Source organism: Mauremys mutica, chromosome 5 (assembly GCF_020497125.1).
Source record: "Mauremys mutica isolate MM-2020 ecotype Southern chromosome 5, ASM2049712v1, whole genome shotgun sequence".
Taxonomy (NCBI): Eukaryota; Metazoa; Chordata; order Testudines; family Geoemydidae; genus Mauremys; species Mauremys mutica.
In genome coordinates this window covers 101,917,956-101,930,635 of record NC_059076.1, presented here as the reverse complement: position 1 = coordinate 101,930,635, position 12,680 = coordinate 101,917,956, and the positions used below count along the sequence as shown (strand labels likewise).

At 43.3% G+C, this 12,680-nt stretch overlaps 1 long non-coding RNA gene across 1 annotated transcript in view; it reads right to left on the bottom strand.

Moving 5' to 3' along the window:
• Positions 1-11,198, bottom strand: part of LOC123371703 — a 34,279-nt gene extending 23,081 nt beyond the window's left edge. The window contains exon 1 of the long non-coding RNA XR_006579910.1: positions 11,099-11,198. This is a non-coding gene — a long non-coding RNA (uncharacterized LOC123371703). The remainder of the gene's footprint in view (positions 1-11,098) is intronic.
• Between the last annotated feature and the right edge of the window lie 1,482 nt (positions 11,199-12,680).

The following is a 12,680-nucleotide window of genomic DNA, read 5'->3' as shown; positions in this document are numbered from 1 at the left end:
TAACTTGTATATTGTTCTATTTGTTATTGAATTGTTAATTGCAAACTGTTTTATGTGTGTGAATCACTGCTCTGTCTTTGTCCGGAGTGAATGAATCTGGGAGCTGTCTCCACCTGGAGATTAGCTGTCCAAGGGGTTCCTGTCCCCGCGGTCTGAATGAGTGGAATCTGCCCAGCTGCAGCCGCACCACACTCTGGGTTACTCTTACTGTGAAAGCAAGGGTGGCTGAGGCAGTGGCCCGTGGGTCTCTTTCTCTGTGTTGCACCGGGCACCGCCCTGACGAACCCGATTCCCATCTTGTGTGATTAGTGTGTCTGCCTATCTGGTGTGGTGTGGTGAGCAGTATAAAGTGTATTATTATTGTGTTTTTGGGATGTGTTTTTACTTTTAATACCATTCCAGCCAAAGTTGCCTGCTTCCCCAGCCCAAGTTGTAATTATCCCCCAAATAAACGCAGCCACTTGGCTTTTCACTGTTATTCTGGTCCTGCCTGTTTTTCCTCACTCAATACCAAGCTTTAACGAACCGCAATCTATTTCGGACAGTAAAATTATTATTCTTCCATTTTTGTAGAACATCATTTCATTGTTTTGTATTTTTCTACATTAGAATAACTCAATTAAGTAATTTGGTTTTTGTAATTAGGAAAAAGTATCTAAGACTAAGCCTATCGGAGACTATAAAATCTTAGGCTATGTCTACACTAGAGACCTTACAGCCACAGTAAGCAGGGGCGGCTCTAGACATTTCGCCGCCCCAAGCACGGCGTCATGCCGTGGGGGGTGCTCTGCCGCTCGCCAGTCCCGTGGCTCCGGTGGACCTCCCGCGGCTTTGGTGGAGCCCCAGGACCAGCGGACTCTCCGCAGGCACGCCTGCGGGAGGTCCACCGAAGCCGCGGGACCAGCGGACTCTCCGCAGGCATGCCGCCAAAGGCACCCTGCCTGCTGCCCTCCCAGCGACCAGCAGAGTGCCCCCCATGGCATGCCGCCCCAAGCACGCGCTTGGCGTGCTGGGGCCTGGAGCCGCCCCTGACTGTAAGGTCTCCATGTAGTACTCTATGCCAACAGGAGCGAGCTCTCCTGTTGACATAATTAAAGCACCCCCAACGAGCGGCAGTAGCTATGTCATGGGAGAAGCTCTCCCGCCGCCATAGCACTGTGCACACTACCATTTATGCCTGCAAAATTTATGTTGCTCAGGGGGGTGTTTTTTCACACCTGTGAGTGACATAAGTTTTGCCAGCATAAGTGGTAGTGGAAACATAGTCTCACTCTTTTTTGTTACGGTTGTTACTATCCTAATAAATTAGTGCTTTTAAATATTTGACTATTTCCCAGTCAAATGCCTAATCCTAATTCTACTTAACTGAGATTTGAACATTTGGGATGACTGCTGTACTGGGCAAAGTTTCATAGGAAACTGGTTTAGTCTAATGATAGTGGATGTTAATGACTCCTGCTTAACTGTCACAATATTAGAAAAAAAATCACTTTGTTGCAGTGAATTTTGCTAGTACTTAATTAAGTGGCTTTTAACTAGATGTTAAATAGGTATTACATTCTAAACCCTAGTATTTTTAAGAGAGAATTGCCAAACAAAGATTATGGGACATATTGTCCTGAGTACTCAACAGCAATGGTGTCTGGGTTTAGGAAGCCTTCATCAATCCACAACTTGGCAACAGAGAATATTACTATATAAAACCAAACACGCATGCACAGCTGTAGCTTGTTGTGTAATAAAGAGTCACAGAAAGATATGCTTTCTTCCAACACTGAACAAGGAACTTTATTCAAATAAGGAAAATAGTATTAATCCTAAAGCTACTCAACCTCTTTTTCAGCTTCATTGTACAGCTTCTGCATTGAACCTTCCCCAGCACCCTTCTTGCCTGGTTTCCTTCTCCAGTTTTAAAGTACACATATCTTCATAGCTGGGCTAAAAACACAGACCTCTACTAATGAGGTAAAAGGGGAACTCCTTTAGCTAAAAGTATATCAGGTCCCTTACTTCTCTAAGGGCCAGATATTAGAGGACAAAATCACATTCAGTTGTACACACAACGCCAGTACAATACATACAGTACTAACTAGCCCATGTCTGACAAAACTCATACCAATGTCCTGAGGCAATTGGAATTCAAATACAACAGTCAGCACCAGTCTGTGAGGCTTTGTATGCAGATAAAGATCAGCAAAACTGAACTGAGTGAGGTTCCTTGGCCTAGTTCAATACATCAGTGGCAGGCAACACACACACCAGTCATCACAGGCCAGTTATATTGGCCCATACTCTCAGCCCAACAGAAGTGATTCTCAGATTGAGCTAGAGTTCTTAGTGAAGGTTTTTACTATTGTACACTTGAACATCAGAAGACATTTCACCTTAGAAACAGATCATTTGCCTATTCTGGGTCTCAGTCATAAGGCCATTGACACTGAGGCTGCAGAAGGGGATTATTCAATTGCAGCAGCATGACTTTGATTTGGTACATGTCAAAGAAAGATGTCATTTACTTGCTGTTACTCTTTCAAGAAATTTAGCTGGGTTGGCACTGTCATTTAAGAAACAGCACACACCATATGTTTTTTACTGAAAGATATGCCGATCGACTTTGGCACCAGCGGTCTGCCCTCTCGTAATATAAGAGCATACGAATGGCTATACTGGGTCAGAACAATGGTCCACCTAACCCAGTATCCTGTCTTCCCACAGTGGCTGTTAATAGATGCTTCAGAGGGAGTGAACAGAACAGGGCAGTTTATAGAGGTTCCTCCCCTGTCATCCAGTCCCAGCTTCTGGCAATCAGAGGTTTAGGCATTATGTGAAGAAGTATTTCCTTATGTTTGTTTTAAACCTGCTGCCTATTAATTTCATCGGGGTTGTGTGAAGGGGTAAATAAGATTTCCTTATTCACTTTCTCCACAGCATTCTTGATTTTATAGACATGTGTCATATACCCCTTTAGTCGTCTATTTTCTAAACTGAACAGTCCCAGACTTTTTAATCTCTCCTCAGATGGAAACTTTTCCAACCCTCCCCTGCTAACATTTTTGTTGCCCTTCTCTGTACTTTTTCCAATTCTAATATACCTTTTTTGAGCTGGAGCGACCAAAACTGCACACAGGATTCAAGGTACCATGGATTTGTATAGGGGAATTATGACATTTTCTGTCTTCCTATCTATCCTTTTCCTAATGGTTCCTAATATTATGTTAGCTTTCTTGACTGCAGCTGTACATTGAGCAGATGTTTTCAGAGAACTACTCACAGTGACTCCAAGATCTTTCCTGAGTGTGAACAGCTAATTTAGACCCCATCATTTTGTATGTATAGTTGGGATTATGTTTTCCAATTAGCATTACTTTGCATTTATCAACTTTGAATTTCATCTGCCATTTTGTTCCTCATTTTTGTGAGATCCCTTTGTAACTCTTCACAGTCTGCTTTGGACTAACTATCTTTAGTAATTTTGTATTGTGTGAAAACTTTGCCACCTCACCGTTTACCCATTTTTCCAAGTCATTTATTAATATGTTGAATAACACTGGTCCCTGTACAGATTCTTGTGGGACCCAGTTATTTACCTTTCTTCACTATGAAAACTGATAATTTATTTCTACCTTTGGTTTCCTATCTTTTAACCAATTACTCAACCATGAGAAGACCTTCCGTCTTATTCCATGACTCCTTACTTTTCTTAAGAGCATTTGGTGAGGGACCCTGTCACAGGCTTTCCGAAAGTCTGCATACACTATATCAACTGGATCACCCTTGTCCACATTTTGTTGATCCTTCAAAGAATTCTAGTAGATTGGTGAGGCATGATTTCCCTTTACAAAAGCCATGCAGACACTTCCTCAACATATCCTGTTCATCTGTGTGTCTGATAATTGTGTTCTTTAACTAATGTTTCAACCAGATTGTCAGGTACAGAAAGTAGGCTTACCAGACTATAGTTGTCAGGATCACCTCTGGAACCTTTTTTAAAAATCAGTATCGCATTAAGTTATCTGTCAGCCATCTGATACAAAGGCTGATTTAAGCAATTGGTTACCTATCAAAATTAGTAGTGCTGCAATTTCAGCTGAGTGCCTTCAAAGCTTTTGGGTGAATACCATCTGATCGTGGTGAGTTATTACTGTTTAATTTATCCATTTGTTTCTATATCTCCTCTATTCACACCTCAATATGGGACAGTTCCTTAGATCTGTCACCTAAAAAGAACAGCTCGGGTATGGAAATGTCCCTCACATCCTCTGCAGAGAAGACTGATGAAAAGAATTCATTTAGCTTCTCCTCAACAGCCTTGTCTTCATTGAGTGCTCCTTTAGCACCTTGATCTTCCAGTAGCCACACACATTGCTTGGCAGAGTTCCTGCTTCTAATGGGCTTTAAAAAATTATGCTGTTAGTTTTTGTGTCTTTTGCTAGTTGCTCTTCAAATTCTTTTTTGGCCTGCCTAATTCTACCTTTACACCTGACTTGCCAAAGTTTATTGTCCTTTTTATTATCCTTATGAGGTTTTGATTTCCAATTGTTAAAGGATGCCTTTGTCGCTAACCACCTCGTTTACTCTGCTGTTTAACCATAGTGGCATTTTTTTTGTTGGTTCTGTTGCTGTTGGTTTTTTTTTAATAAGGTGTATACATATATTTTGAGGCTCTATCATGGGTGGCAGGTGAACCCCTGCTCTGGAGATGCTAACCTGCTAGCCCTGCCCCTTCCTCTGGAAGCCCCACCCCCCACATCAGAGACCTGAAACCACCACCCCTTACCAGGAGGAGCACTAAGGGGCTCCCCCACAACCGGATGAGCCCTGGCCCACCCACCCCAGCCACACCAGGCTGCCGGCCCAGCCCCACTGCTATGCCAAGCCCTCCCACCCCCACACCCTGAGCACAGGCTAAGCCGCCGGCCCCCTATGTCCCTGAAACCCCCTGGCCGAGCCACCTCCCCCTCAAGCACCAGGCCACTGGTCCAAGCTGAGTGCCAGGATGAGCCACCAGCCTCCATGCCCCCCAGCTGAGCCAGGCTACAGCCCCCCAAACACTGGGCTGGCCCCAGGACTGGGCCAAGGCCTCCCTCTCCAAGCACAGGCCGAGCCACCAGCCCCCCTTGCCTCTGCCCCTGAAGACCCCTCAACTGAGCTGCCACAGCCTCCTGGCCACCAGCCCCTCCCCCCACACCAAACCACCTGCACTGGGACAGCCCCAATGCCTGGCTGAGCTGCCTCACTCCCCCACCAAATGCCCCTGCCTGCCGCCGGCCACTCGCTGGCTTGCCACGTCCCTCCTCACTCCCCTTCCCAAGAAGAGGAGGAGGGATGTGGCAAGCTAGCAGCGGGGACTTCCGGGGGGGAGTGTGGTAGAGTGGAGGGCAGGCAGCAGCAGGCAGTGGGGGCCTCGGAGTCGGGGAAGGAGCAGGGCCACTGCAGCCCCCCAGGTGTCCAGTGGCAGATCGGCTGCAGCTATGCCAGGGAAGACTTAGCCTTCCCTGGTCTAATATACCCGCCACCTATGGCCTCTATTATGGTGTTTTTTAAAAGGTTCAATTCAGCTTTCAGGCATTTCACTTTTTTGACTGTTGCCTTTAATTTCTGTTTAACTTCCTCATTTTTGTGTCGCTCCCCTTTTTGAAGTTAAATGTAGTGGGTTTCTTTGGTATTTTTCCCCTATAAGGATATTAAATTTAATTACATTATGGTCACTATTACCAGGCGGTTTAGCTATAATCACCTCTTGGACCAGATCCTGCATGCCACTTAGGACTAAATCAAAAAATTGCTTCTCCCCTTGTGAGTTCCAGGACTGGCTGCTCCAAGAAACAGTCATTAATCAAAAATTAATCTTCAAGATGCTGAACTGCGAAAGGTGACATACTCTATAAGTGGATTGGACGGACCCAGTGCTTAAGAAAACTGTGTCTACATTCTACAAAATTTGTTCTGAGCTCACAGTGAAAACATGTGCTACTCAACATCTCTTATGCAGATGAGCCCACCCAGATGATCATTCTAACCACTTTATTCGCTCTGTTTGGCCTATCAGAGAGCCTTGTTTCAGACAATGGGGCACCTTTTGTATCAAGAGAATTTGAAGGCTTTCTGACAAGTATTGGTACAGTACATTATAAATCTGCTCTATACCATCCCCAAGGAAATGGGATAATGGAGTCACTGCATGGGAATCTGAAGAAAGTTATAGTTTGCTGACCTAACTGGTTCATGGTTATTACATGTTTTGACTGAGAACCTAGCTGCATGTTTTGCTTCACTTTTTTTGTGTGTTTTTGGATTGCTATTCTGGGCTGCATCGGGATGTAACAGGCAAACGGGATACTTTACTAAGGCTTGGTCTACACTAGAAACTTATGTCAGTATAACTGTGTCACTCAGGGGTGTTCAAAATCCACACCCCTGAGCAATGTAGTTATACCAACCTAACCCCCAATGTAGACAATGCTGCAGGGCTGGATTACCCAATAGGCAGACTAAGCACGTGCTTAGGGCACCAACAAAGCAGGGGGCACCAAAAAAAAAGAGATTTTTTTGTTGGCTGCAGTGCTGTTGATTGTTGTCCGGTGGCAGTAAGATTTTTCTCAACAGTCCAGTTACTTTATATTTTTTCTCAGCTGAAAAGAATAAAAACCCTCAGAGAACAACAATGTGTCAGGACAGACTTGATTCACTTTCCCAATTGTGTATGGAAGCAGACATGCTCGTCGAGTCAGCTTTGATGAACTTATCCAGAATTTTGCAATCAGAAAATCTAGAAAGAAGCTATTTTAATTTCAGCATCCATGTAAGTTTTGTGTCATTTTGAAAAATAAAATTTTATTTTACGGTATAGTATTGGTTTTATTTTGAATTACATATGGGGGGGCACCATAATCTTTTCAGTGCTTAGGGCCTTTAAAGGTCTTAATCCAGCCTTGCGAATGCTGTCAACAGGAGGGCTTCTCCCCTCAACATAGCTACTGCCTTTTAGGGAGGTGGGGTGCCTATGCCGATGGGAGAATCTCTCCCGTCAGTGTAGGTAGCTTCTTCACTGAAATGCTACAGCAGCTCAGCTACACCAGCTGCAGTGTTCTAAGTGTAGACCTGCCCTAAATGTATTTCCCTAAGTAGTCAAACAATCCAAAAGGTTTAATAGAAAAGATAAGCCACAAACACTCCCAAAAGAGCTAGAAAGCAGCCCTTGGAGAGACAACCCTCACAGACTCCTAGTTTCTTTGCTCTCTGGCTAACTCTAAGTCTGAATAAACCAAAAGTATCCTAAACATATCTACTACACTCTAGTGAGGGAAGAGGTTTAAATACAATCTTGTCAAAGTGTCTCTGCTCTACCTTGTTTATTTCACAGGATGGTTGAGTTTGATTTAATATGAAAAAATCACTTCAGCTTTAAGTAAGTGAAAGCACATTGAACCAAATTTCTTCAAATTTGATTTATTTTGTTGATCTGATTGAGATTTAGAAATCAAGTGAAGTTTGAAGAATGCATGTACTTATTGTAATTTAATATCTGTAACATTGCATTTTATAGTTGATTTACAAAGGATATATAGATACCATACTGTAAATATGAGGGGCAGAGTGAAGGTTTAACTTTCAACCTTAATTCTAGATTTTTTGAATTTTGAGTGGTGATTTTAGGGAGTTTTGCATAGAATAACGGACCATTTCTATTAATGCATGCTGGTCATGTTACACTTATAAAGTCAGATCAGCAGTGTTCTATTTATAGCTATAAGTTTACCAAAAAACATTATGTTGTATCCTTCAAATGAAAAGAGTTGTGGAGTATATTAAAATAAATGTTAGTATTCTAAAAGTAGATTCAGATGTGGCCTGTTTATGATACTGTCAACCAAGGGTGCATTTAAGATGTCATTCAAACTGACAGCTATGTTATAATGCATATTCTTATAACCTCCTTTGGTCAGGCATATATGACAGCTTACCTAGCAATTCTGTTGCTCTTTATAAGTTAGATATAACACATTCAGCTGTGAGTGATAGCCAACCATCCAAAAATCCATCATTTTAACAAAGCTGACAGTTCTGAGCATCATGGGGTAGGAGGAGAGTTCAAATTTTGTACGTTTTCATTTAAATGCAGGTGATGACAATCTTCTTGTGGGCTGCCTTGTTATGTGCTAAGGCACAACAAATGTCATCAAATTGGCATCCCAACATCACTGACTGAAGCCCTGGGTTGAACAGGAATGGAAAGAGTTGCCCTTCAAGAAAAATTATTCCTTCCAGAGCTTCTTTGACAGAACTACAGCTTTATATGATAACACACATGACCCTATCAGGGCTGCTGAATAGCAGCATGGAGCCATCCGCCATCCCACAGCTCTGGGGTCTAATCCACACAGTGTTACCAAATGAACAAGTGGATTTCCAATCAGGCCACAGCTGCACCAACCATTATTATAAGAAATGTGTAAATCTCATTCAGAAATTCAGAAATCTCATTCAGGAATGACCTGGGGAGCTGATGCAAAAACTCTCTGGACATCTTCATTGGTTCTTGTCTTCTCTACTGCAGAATACTACTCATCTGTCTGGACACACAGCTCCCACACATCACTTGTCAACTCTGAACTTAACACTGGCATATGGGCACAGTAAAATCAATGCCACAACCCTGGCTTCCCACACTGGTGCACATTTACTCACCCCAAATTCATTGCAACCTGATAATCCTTCAGAATTCATTGTATCAGAGGGACAAGAATGTTCCAATATATGAAGACCTAAACAACATATTGAGATTTCTACCGAAATCCAGAAACCTTTTTGGCTTTCACTGCAAGAGCTCAAAGACTTGCGGTTGTCCCTAAAGATCAATGGCAAGCAAGTTGGAAGGATGCCAACATCCCAAACAAACGTCTCATCAATGACCCAATCAAAGAACCCAGTGGTTTTTCATTCCCAGGGAAAATATGGTCCACTCTGAACTGCATCCACACATTATATGGAAGATGTACCTGCTTCCTCCATAAACGGGGACTGAGACCCAATCCTATTTGTTACTGCAGACACACACTTCAAACTATGGAATGACTAATCAACTAATGTCCCAAAGAAGTATAGCCTGGTGATAGCTCTGCCCTGCTCTGCATCACCTCAGGCAATCAACTGGATTGCCAATTTAGACTTGAACAAGTAACATTGCTGATTTTAAGCCATACAAAAGAAAAAGAAAGGCGAATATGTGCAATATAAGTTTTCTGTTCTGATGCTAACTTTAACATTTGTTAAATAGATAGCCACTTATTTTTGTTTAGAACATTTCCTTTTCTTTTCATAGGACAATAGGTTATTTTGCAACCGTAATATAATATAATATAATATAATATAATATAATATAATATAATATAATATAATGATTAGAGTATTCAGAAGATTCCAATTACTGGGGCTCATGGTCAAAATGCTACTTCAAAGCCTCCCTAATTCAAATAGCCTTCTCAACCCTCCCCCGTTGAGCCCCTCTAATAGCACTGGTGTCTGACTGCTAAAAATCAGCAGCCAGGCAATCCACCTCAGTGTTCCACTGGGGAACTTTCCCCGCTTGGCTTCACAAATGTTATGCAAAGCACAGCCGGCTGCTATGACCATGGGAATATTTTCCTCATTGCAGTCTAACCTGCCAAAAAAGTCAGCACCAGCAACCCTTTAATCTGTGAAACACGCATTCTACAGTCATTCTGCAGCTTCTGAGCCTGTTGTTGAAGCACTCCTTGCTGCTGGCAAGGCTTCCGATGTATGGCTTCATGGTCCACGGGAGTAAGAGGTAGGCTGGGTCTCCCAGAATCACTATGGGCATTTCCACATCACCTATTGGAATCTTCTGGTCTGGAAAGAAAGTCCCTGCATTCAGCTTTCTATACAGGCCAGAGATCCTGAAGATGCATGCATCATACACCTTCCCTGACCACTCCACATTAATGGCAGTGAAACAACTCTGGGGATCCATCAGCGCCTGCAATACCATAGAGAAGTAGCCCTTTCTGTTGATGTACTCTGACTCAAGATGGTTTGGGACCAAAATAGGGATGTGCGTGCCATCTATCGCCCCGCCAGTTAGGAAATCCCATTGCCGCAAAGCCATCCGCTATTGCTCAGAGTCACAGTCCTTCGTAGCAGGAGGTGATTCATGGCCCTGCATGGTTGCATCACCACAACCTCCACTGTCAACTTCCCAACTACAAACTGATTCCCAACTCACCAGTAGCAGTCTGGAGTTGCCAGCTTCCACACAGCAATCGCCACTTGCTTTTCCAGCATTTGGGCAGCTCTCATTTTGGTGTCCTTGTGCTGCAGGGTAGGGGGGCAAGCTCTGCACACAGTTCAAGGAAGGTGGCTTTGTGCATTCAAAAGTACAGCAGCCACTGCTCATCATCCCAGACCTGCATCGCAATCTGATCCCACCATTAGGTGCTTGTTTCCCAAGCCCAGTAGTGACAGTACACCCATGTGCCTGCTCCATGAATGTCAACATCAATCTTGAATTGTTTCTTTCCATGGCACACAGCAGGGCAGGCAGCATGGATTCCTGTTCAGATTCGCAGCTCATGAAATATTGCAGGATTAGCTGTGTTGTGTTTATAACACTTATCACAAGACTCGGGATCCATGCTTTCAGGCAGAGATGCCAGGCGCAAAGTTTACAGGGGCAGTTGAAAAATGGCACAAAATGCAATCTGAAGCCCTTGGAATTATGGGACAGAGAAAACTGCATCATGGGGCAGTGATGCCATCCCCATGATGCACAGTGATCCATTCCCAGAATTCCTAGCAGGAGAAGGTAGCAATTTGAACAATGGTGCAAGATGCACTGCTCTCTGTGTCGGTGCTAGAGCACCAACTGTGGATGCGCTCTGCTGACACGAGAAGAATTGTGTGGACATGCAAAAGTAATGTAATTACAACAGTTTATGATCATCGACATAACTTAAGTGGACTTAACTCTGTAGTGTACACATGGCTTGAACGTGCTGAAATCTTCAACCTGACATGGACAAAAAGATCCAATGATGCATCAGCTGGTCTCCTAAATCACACCGGACTGTCTGTGACTTACCTTTACTTAGCCTGTATTTGAGACCTGATCAAAAACCCATTGAAGTCACCAGGAGTCTTTTCGTTAACTTCAGCGGTCTGTCGATTAGGCCTGTAGTTGATAAAGGGGTCACACACAAAACAGAAGTCTGTTAAATTATCCTGAAAGAAATTATCACTTATAGGAGTATACGCAAACTTTGGTTTTCCCCCTTGACTTCATTGCTATGAAATAGGTGTGATATAGAAAACCATTCTGACTATTGTCATGTACATGAGCATATTGTGTCTCAGTTTGTTTCTCAAATTCTCAGAGAGTTCTAGAAGGAACAAACACTAGAATTCTTAAAGGGAAAGAGTGCCCTTTTAATTTGTTCTGCAATTTTAAAGCCTGGCCCTAAAAATGCTTATTTACACCAGAATTCTCATGGAAGCCAATGGGACTATCAGCATGAGTCAGCGTTTGCAGAGCTAGAACATTTCATTGCTAGAATGTATGAATGAGGGGGGAGGGGAAAGAGTGAGACATAACGACTGACCTATGCAAATAGTCCTGTTGACTTCAGTGGGACTATTCTTATGAGTAAGACTTGGTAGGTTTGAGATCATTAACCATGATAAACTAATCACTGTCAATAAGAGAGCTCAGAAATTCATTTATAAAAATGTTTTAAAATATGACTTTCAGTTTCTAATAGTTTTAATGCCTCAAACTTTTGTGGTTCCATTACACAATCCTGACAAAGATTATGAGTATTCTCTGATGGCCAACAGTTCTGTTATTTGGACTGAGATGGGAGTAAATTCCAAAATTCAGGGCTATTCAGAGGACACCCTGACTATAGCCCTGTCTCTCAAACTAAAGAATTCCTCTGCTGATGGCAACTGCGCAAATATCTAACAGGGGGTACGTCTACACTACGGGATTATTCCAAATTTACATAAACCAGTTTAACAAAACAGATTGTATAAAATCGAGTGTGCGCGGCCACACTAAACACATTAAATCGGTGGTGTGCGTCCACGGTCCGAGGCTAGCGTCGATTTCTGGAGCATTGCACTGTGGGTAGCTATTCCGTAGCTATCCCATAGTTCCCGCAGCCTCCCCCGCCCCTTGGAATTTCCGGGTTGAGATCCCAGTGCCTGATGCGGCAAAAATCATTGTCGCAGGTGGTTCTGGGTAAATGTCGTCAGTCACTCCTTCCGCTGGGAAAGCAACGGCAGACAAGCATTTCGTGCCTTTTTTCCCTGGATTGCCCTGGCAGATGCCATAGCATGGCAATCATGGAGCCTGTTTAGCCTTTTGTGACTGTCACCGTATGTGTACTAGATGCCACTCACAGAGGCGATTCAGCAGCGCTACACAGCAGCATGCTTTTGCTTTTGCATGATAGCAGAGATGGTTACCAGCCATATTGTACCATCTACCATACCATAAATTGGTAATAAGATGATCGTGGCTACCAGTCCTTTTGCACTGCACCATTTGCTGCTGTCATAAGTGCCCCTGGCTGAGATCAGCCAGGGGCGCAAAAGCCAAAATTGGGAATGACTCCCTGAGTCAATCCCTCCTTTTTGGTATCTAAAAATAGAATCAGTCCTGC